Source organism: Tympanuchus pallidicinctus, unplaced genomic scaffold (genome assembly GCF_026119805.1).
Source record: "Tympanuchus pallidicinctus isolate F22 unplaced genomic scaffold, pur_lepc_1.0 scaffold7, whole genome shotgun sequence".
NCBI lineage: Eukaryota > Metazoa > Chordata > Aves > Galliformes > Phasianidae > Tympanuchus > Tympanuchus pallidicinctus.
In genome coordinates, this window is record NW_026294791.1 from 4,492,286 (window position 1) to 4,501,651 (window position 9,366).

Sequence of the window (9,366 nt, forward strand, 5' to 3'; positions counted from 1 at the left end):
TGGCTATTTAGGAAGCTCTGCAGGGTTTTACATTTCTTTTTGTGGGTAAAACTCTTTTGATGTCTTCTGTGTAAGTACTAGCTAGGAAGGAAATTAAATATAGGAATTTTATGTTGCTATTGTTTATTTTTGCTTAAGCTTTTTTCCAGTTGTACTATAACCTTATGGGGACTTTTCAAATAAATTAAGCTCTGCTGTAGCTTGTTCTGGTAAGAGGGTAGTGAACAACAGCTGCTGATGCACTGTGTCAGATAGGCCACCATGTGAATGAATCCCTACACTTGCAGGACTGAAGACCAGGCAGACGCAGTGTGGTTTCCCTTCTCACAGGATAGCTCTCCGTTGTATCTGTGACACTTGAGGGCTGTAAGCTTGTGAAAAAGCCATCCCAAGTCTTGCTAGACCTATACTTCTCACTGTGAAATTTCAGTATTTCCTGAATGCTTTTGGACTTCATTTGTGGCTAGTTTCTCTCTCCTAGGAAATGAGAGAAGCCCAGCCCATGGGAGGTGCTGTAACTGCAGATGCCTTTTCTTCCTAGGGAAAAAATACTGTTGGTTCTCTATATCTTGCACCACTGTGGTCTTCAGTATGTTCCTCACTTGTCTTGCTTTAGCAAACTCCTTGCATTCTTGCAGGTTCACTGCTTCTTCCCTCACTGGTTAAAATACCTGTAGCAAATCTTAAGGCACAGAGTGTTTACTACATTTCTGAAGCTGTAGATTACTTGTGAAGGGCACTTCTTTGCAGAAAACCACATCCCTGATTTGGCCAAAACAGAGCCTAGTTTCTCTGCAGATGATGAAACCGAAGCCAGAAAGCTGGAGACAGAATCTCAAGAGATGGCAGTAGATTGCTTTAAGGTACAAGGCTGTAATTCTCAAGTGCCTGGATATCTGCACAAATGGCTCTGGAAATCCACGCTTCAGCTGTCACAAGTAGTGAATGTCTTAGAGTGGAGGTCTGAGAGCAGTGACATCTTTTTGTCATCAGAAATTACCATGTTCTCAATAGTAGGACAGTTAGAGGCCTGTAATGTGGTCTCTCAGCCTCTTGTAGCCAGATGGAAGAGTTCACCTTTAAACTTCTATGTGCTGTCACTTGCTTCTAGGAAAGCCATTAATCATGAACTTCAATCTCAGACAGAACAGAGCAGGGACTTCACTGCCTCTGCTTTCTGCCAAGACAGGACAGGATGGGTTTTGTTTTCTGGCACGAGCCCTCTATCAAAGATTAGACATCTGCCTTTCCAACAGATTGCTGGCCACTAAATGCACGGGCTGCTTCTCAACCACATTTACAAAGACCAAATTAAAGTCTTCTGGTGTTGAAGAGCTGTCAATAAAATGTCTCAGTGGGCTACAAAAGAAACCTTCCTGAGGCCATACTTACACCACAAAAGAAGGCTGTGCGTTGTGCTTTGACTTGTGGCTGACCCAGGCAGGTGATGGAGTGCACCTCTAGCAAGCATACAGCTATCTTTCTTTAGCACTAAACGTAAGCTTCACTCTTCCTAAGGTTTAAAAACTCATTATGTTAACTTTGGCATATGAAAAACAAAGCAGAAGTGATTCATTTTGAGGAAAGGAGGGAGATGCTAGCAAAAGGCTAGCGGTTCCAGCTCTGTCCTGTTCAAAGGGAGAAAAGCGAGAATCCAAAGCCAGGGTGCTGTTTTGTCCCACTTCCACAAGGAGAAAGGATTTGAGAGGGTCCTGGCTCTGCACTGGGGTTGAAAGCTCCTGGCTCTTACCTCAGGCCTACCTACCAGCTTCTGCAAGCTCCAGCTGCCACCATTCCTGGCATGCTGTCACAGCTCAAACCAGGGGCCCCCTGCCTCGTGATTGCTGATTTCAGTTCATTTCTCTGATTTACAGTTTCCCAATTTGTAGGTTGTTAAAAATACTTGTAAAAAACACTGGTCTGGAAAATGTTCCTAAATAATTATGTTGATGACTAAAACTCAGTCTGAAAGGGCTTTAATTCATAGCAGCTCATACAATAAGGGAGATTTAGGGAGAGCTTTTATTCTCATCTCATATTTTTAATGTTTCATTCATGTTCATATCCTGTACTACAGACCTCTAAGTGAGTTTGCATGGCTAAACTCTAATTCTACTAGTTCATTTTCTGGAAAACCTTTCTTAAGCAAATAAATTCTTCTATCTGAAGGTTAGCATTGTGTTTATGTTCTGGAAGCTTGTGGGGAATTAAAAGTCCTTTTCCCTTCGGAAGGGAATTGTGGGAACTGAAAGGTTAGACTTAAAGCAGGCAGTCTGAGCAGCAGGGAGAAACCCAGGCCAAAAGTTTGCCCTGTTTACTTAGTGCAAGCAAAGATCACGGCTGAGTCTGTGCAAAGGGATTCATGCAGCACAGCCTGAAACATCCTGGGTGTGAAAATGAGCGACGCACACCCGTGACTATTTTCCTTGTCACCTTTGGTACTGAGAGGGGAAATATCTGTTGCTACTAGCCCCGGTTAGGGCTTAGGCCTGCGACAGTGTCATCCTCAGTCTCAAGTTTCTTCTTTAACCAGTCCCAGCTGTGTCAAATCCTGGCTGCAACAGAACTAGAAGCTGGAATTAACCATTGAACCTCCCAGCCCATCTGACTGATTGACTCTATTGTAAGGCCTAGTTAGAAACACTTTGACATGTCTTCCACTGGAAAATGTCTTAGTAAACTCTACAGAAATGCAACTATTGCTTGATGCCAAGACAACTCTGAATATCTCACATGAGGCCTGGCCAGGGTGGAAGATGGGCTTTACCACATCCCAGGGGGATACATTTGGTCTACTGTAGGCTGTTTCTGATTTTGTAATGACTCTCAGCAGGGAAAATGCTTGAGATTCCCAGTTGTCAGGGAATGAGAGAAACATTCTCTGTTCAGCTCTGTTTGCAAGTCTTAAGTTATTTAAGGGCCTCAGTTTGCAGCACCAGAAGTTAACGCAAATATCTGACTACAGTCAAACAAGCTTAAGGGGGGCAGAGCAGTTTCTGCATTGGTGTAACGGAGAATGACACGTTTGCCTGTTGGATGCTGGCAGCCCACATGTAACAGAGGGATCGCCATGCAGCACAAGGTAAAGCATGGGTATTCACATGCTGCCGTGCAGAGCTGTGGGAGAGCCTGAGGTGTCAGAGGTCCAGAGGTCAAAGCTGCGATCTGCTCATTTACAGAGAGAAAGGATTTCTGAACATCTTGCTAATACAACATCCCTGAAAATTTAGATTTTGCTTAATAGCCAAACACATGAACAGGAATATAGTAAGAAAAGAAACAAAACCCTTGCTGGTTAGTGCAGGTGTCTGCTGATCAGCCAAGAGGACGGCAGTTGTTTTCAGTTGAAACTTATTACCTTAATGAGTGAAGTGACTACAGCAACAGAACGGTCTCTCAGTACATTAGAAAGTCAGATGTGCCCAACATCTGCAATTTTTAGGGCAGATCTAAAAAAGATGACCTACCACCTGCTATGACTTGCTAGGTTTCTCTTTGTAGAGCACTGCATCCTCCATATCCTGCTGTCAGGAAACATTTGCTAGCCAACATTTGCTTTGTTTCATCTTTGCTTGTTCTTCTCACTGCATCACCTTGTGCTCAGTAAGGACACACTTAACACACTGTGCTAAATTCTTGCAGACTGTCACAAGTAGATGCTCTGGTAACATGATTTTCAGCAGAAAGGCATTCCTGAGCTGTGGCTGCCACAGCCCTCCTAAAACCTGTTTTAAAAGTGCAGACCCACTGTATGGTACTGAGGCAGTTCGTGGCGTCAGTTCTGCTGCACAGTTGTCTAGAATGACAACTGTGTAAACTGTAAGCAACCCTACAACCTTCAAGTGTTCAGTACATGCAGAGCCTTGTACGAGCCTTCCTTGAGGGGAGAACAGTTGATGATCCAACACATTACAGTAGATCTAAGGAGAGTCAAGAGTTATAGACTTCATGCGCCTTAAGGGCTCTGCAGCAAGTGTACCAGTAACTGAGCAGAGCTGCAAGCAATCAGCTTTGAAAACAGTACATTGGAGGAATGTCCTTTGACACTGCAAAAAGTCTTTTTTCCTCCCTTAGAAACCTTAATCTACTAGTGGAACTAAGGCAGCAGTGAACAAAGCTCTTATCGTGTTTTGGCATTAAAAAAACCCAACTGAACAGTAGGATGAAAGAATGTAGGACATTTTAAGAAATACTACAGCTACAAAGGTTATGATGGGCAAAATGGAAGAGAAGAGCAATGGCTTATCTGTAATCCAAGATGAATTTGAGACTAGATGCAGATATTTCCAAGGGACAGAAGTGTAATTTACAATATTTGTAGTGCAAGATCAACTGATTTCCTTGAACAAAGCGCTGAGATCAGCAAGTTCTATCCTCTCCTTCAGCAGTGTCAGCAGTTAACTTGTAGTCATCACCTTGTATGCAGGTGAGGATGAGATTATGGCATAGATCTTACCACTAGTTTAGAAGGGTTTATGCTGCACTTTGCTCTATCAGACCTTTTGCCACTTTTAACCCTGAAGGGAATCCTTAAGGAACTACCAAGCAGGATACAATACATACTGAGGCTAAGTGTTTTTAGAAGCCGTTTCCACTTTGTTATTACTATAACATAATAATAAATAGTAATAATAAATTATTACTATATAATATTGGATTTTATTATTTCCTCTTTGATTTTTATGACTATTACTGATTATTCAAAGGCAAATTGAAAAAAGTACTTTACTGCCTGAGTTTGTTTTGTTTTTTAAACCTGTAGCACTTAAAAGCATCCCACAAAGAATTCCAGATTATAATAACAATGGGGACAATGAAAATAAGTAATCTGTCAGCAAAACATGATAGAAAGCATAACAAAATAGCAGAGAAGTAAGGCCTTAGGCTACAGCAAGTGTGGATCTACTCAGATATGATAGTAGGTGGTGTAGAAATAAGAGAAAGAAACTGCTTACCTTCAGAAGGCCTGTAAGGTTGTCGGTACACAGGGATCTCCAGATGAGATGCCCTCACCTCTGCTGCCAACCCATAAATGAGGTCGGGGAAGGGATGGATCCTGGCTCCATCCCTCCTGGTCCCTCAGGTACATTGCATGTACCTGAGCTCCCCTGTGTTGGCCCTGCCTTCTCACCAGGTGCTCAGTCACTGGTTCAAGCCCTGACCTAGCATTTCTACAGTCAGAGTCTGCATGCTACCACAGATGGAGGTGTAGGGATCCACTTGGGGTTGTAAGGTCAGTTATCGTTCTGAGAGCCTAGTGAAACTGTCATATAGCTACTGATAAAAGCTCCTCAAACGTCTGCCAGCTTTGCTAAGGCTTCCTGAAATCTTCAGGTATCTCCATAGCCAGGCTGGTGATTTCATAGAATCATAGAAGGGCCTGGGTTGAAAAGGACCACAATGATCATCTAGTTTCAACCAGCAGACCAGGCTGCCCAGAGCCACATCCAGCCTGGCCTGGAATGCCTCCTGGGATGGGGCATCCCAATAACAGGTTTTCTTGGTGTGTTTCCATGTGTTCCTGATGCTTTGAGTCTTGCTACAAAACAGATGTGCTTGGAGTACTTAACAATCTCATTTTGAACAAGGGACAAGGAAATGGAGAGCACAGAAATAAGAAAACTTTTTTTTTTCTTTTTTTTTTTCCACCTGATTACTCTTGAATCTCAACACTGGGGTCAAAGATTTGGGCAAGGATACTAACTGGCTCTTCCCCTTGAAATCTATTCTCATGTCCCTACATGCACATTAAGGTGAGCATTAAGTCTAACATCTCAGTTTTAAATCTCAATTCCCTTGCTCAGGTTTGAAGCCAAGCATTTGCTAGGGGAGAGACATGCACAGCAGATGCCTTCTTGCAGGATACCTGTCTCTACTAAATGCATGACAAAGTTGAAGTTTATACCGAATGGTCCTGGATGTTTTGGCCAAGAGACACTGTAATTAAGCAGCAGTGTGGCCCCACCCTGACAAAGTATATTTGTTTTCTTTAGTGCTCTTCACAAAACGTTGCCACAATGACCTGAAGTTGTTGCCCATGCTATTTAGACAGCCAGGTCTTCAGCTCGCCACCTAAGCTTAACCAGCTTCTTTGATGGGAGGAGCTGCTTTAGAGGTTGTTTGAGATGGGAAGGGGACTTGAAAGAGCCTACATTGAAATGAAACACTGGCAACTGCAAATTCTAGGCTGTACTCATAGCTATTTAAACACGTTTTTTTCCTGTCAAAAAAAGACTTCTTTCTTCTTCAAAGAAAGTTCTTTGGCCCTCCAACCCACAGACACTTGCATTTAGTTGCTTACCTGATGCTTGAGGACTGAACTGCATTCTTTGTGTTGTACAGGTTTTCACCTACATGCTGTTAAGCCTGGCTTCGAGGATCATCTTACCAGTGCAAAATTAAGGATGTTTAGTACACAAATCATAATAACCTATGATAATTGTGATTTGAATAAATGGAAAACTAATTCAGCAAAGCACCTGATCAGATTCGTACATATTTTTAAAATTGGCCATTGTCAACTGTACGCATATCGGATGTAACTGTAATGCTTCTGGACCTCTGGGCTCCCTGAAAGAAATGTGCCTCCATAGGTATTCCTTACAGCTTGGCTACTGACCAGTTCAATACGAACTGAACACACCATCCAAACACAGGGCTCCTAGGTGGACCGTCAAAAATAGAGGTTGATTCCGGGGCCCTTGGAAGGGAAAGCAGTGAGCTTTGGTGCTCCAAGGTGAGAGGTGAACAGCCAAGAACACAGGAAAGTTCTTTTCCTCCTGTCCTACTGCAAACAGTGCACCACAGATCGCATGCAGGCTATACTTAAGTGGTTTCATTTTTTTCATCTTCATTATTTCACCCACCAGAATTAAGCCAGTACCACTGCAGGAGGGGGCAAGGTTACAAACCATCCCGCAGAACTGAGCCACGCGAAAATGAAGAGATGAAAGAGAATTAACTGCTTGTGCTGCCATACTTGAGGAGCAGCACGAAATGAAGCCTGTGCTGCTGTCCTGTCAGGACGTGGTCACTGCTTGGGGGCCTTGGATTTGTCAGTCAGGTGGTGGCAGTAATATTCCTGTGCTAAAAGTGCTTCTGCCATGCCAAGCCACTCCTGCAATGGGAATTGCACACAAATCATGGCAGTGCACTCCGCCAAAAGTTCTGAAGGAATAAAGGGCAAAATAAGTACTAAGTGACTTAAGTGATGCTACTGGCTTGCTTCAAATTATTCCAAATTAAGTCATTTTTGAACTTAAAACCTTTGGTTTAAAATAAACCAGAGAGTCATCAGGAGACAAAAACCTGAGTGCCACAAAAGCTGAGCTATGAGTTCAAGAATATGATTCATTTTCCCCTTTCATATCCATCCACTCAGGAGCCAACAAAAATCCATCTCTCACCCAGCCATTCTTTTCCTTCGAACTTGGAGTAATAGGAAGAACAGAGGAGTTAATGTGACAACAACAACATTCTGTGTTTGCAGAAGGCTCTGCCATGGCCGTCCTGCAAATTGTTCTTGATATTCCTCAGCTGGTATTCTGCTTCTTCAGGTACAGACAGGTGTGTTGTAGCAAAACAGATCTTGTGGCTAAATAATGTGCCTGTATAGTATTAATAGGGGGTTTAGACTAAATCATGCCTCTCAACTTCTTTTAAGCTATTATCTCCATGGCACCCCCGCTCCAAACACACGCACACAAGTATGTGCACACACACACGTGCACACACATACATGCAACCTCCAGAGTGTGATGAGTATCCAAAGAACCTGTGACTGCTCTTTTTATTGTTGATGCTTGTTTTCACCGTGTCTAATATCTGCTCCAAACTGACCGCTTCTAAGAACATCGCTCTCTGCAACATGTGTGGACATTAATCTTCCAAAGAGGAATTTAAATGGCAGGGTGGATTCCTCAAGCAAATATAAGGGAGGTGATGCCCTGCCTGGTTTTAATTAGAGCTAGCTTTCTTAATGAGGTAATGTTCTGTTGTGCTGGGTTATCTCCTAGAAGACAGGGCAGAGGGTGAGCTGTTGGGGAGGGACACTTGAAAAACATCAGAAGCAAGCTGTGTAATGTTAGCACTATCATTCATCACCCGGCTCTTCGGAGAGTCTGACAGACGGAGCACGTCCTGTGGGGACTCCATCAGCCTCTGGCGTGCTGCTCCATGCCGTTCAGCCAGATGTATCAGAGCAGCAGGGAGACCTTGCTATTTGGACAGCATTTATAGCATCCTAGGCAAAGAGTCAGGAAATGTTCAATGATGTGCCTCGCACAAGTGTGGCAAGAAGCAGATTCGTAGAATGACAGATTGCCAGCAGCAATCCTGGCAGTGCCCCCTTCCAGCTTTTAGTCACATGCTGGTTTTGTTGTTATTGTTTGAGGAGTCATGTTTTTAAGAGCTGTCTCAGTTCTAGGTTTCCAAAGACCAGGTTGAAGGTGACTGGAATATGCCCATCTGGTTCCCTATCAGCAGCCCCAAGCTCTCTGCCTATGATGCAAATGGGATCAGAGCTGTCTGTGCAATTAGTGCAAATGTCCTTACAGACAGGGAATGTATTAGAGACCCTGACTACACCTCTAGGCTGCAGAATGGGATCCAGTTTTGTACCCTGACAGCCTCTGTGTTAGGGAATTAAATGGGAGCTCTGCCGTGTTCTGCAACAGTTTAAGTATAGCTCACTGATGCTTAAATAATATCCACCCCCAAATCTTGCAGTCTAGTCCTGGAGCACACCCATGGATGAGGCCCTAGTTCTCCTCCTGGGAAAAAGGGCTGTGTGAAATCGCTCCATCAGTTACACAGCAGCAGCGCTGCTCTCAGGAGGGCAGAGACCTGGGGAAATGGGGTCTGCTCTTCCCACTCAGTGTCCCACTGCCCCACAGCTGCCAGGTACCACAGGAGTCCTAGCCATGAGCCATGCAGGTGCTGACAGCTGAGTGTTCTTGAGGAACTCTGTTCTGCTATTTATGTCTCAGAATTCTTTGCCAGCAATGGAAGGAAAGAACAAGGTTAAAGCACTGACCCAAGGGCTGCTGGCAAAGATACTGAGCCTCCAGGGGGAAAGAGAAGGCTTAATGTGTATTCTCAACCTACAGGACAAAGCCTCGTGAAATTCCACTTGTCCTTACCACTACTTTTCTTTTTTTTTTTTTTTTTGCTAAAGCAGTAGTGGAAATCTGAAGCAAAGTTCTCCCCACAGCCACTTTTCTGAGGAAACCCCCACTGGGTGGGAGCCAGACCCCCAGCTGGGTGAGGGACAGACACAAGTAGCCAGGCACCTCCACATGAGCTGCAGCATCGGCTTCACCTGCAAATTCGGCTTTGGCTCAGGGCTAGTGCATAAGGATGTAAAAT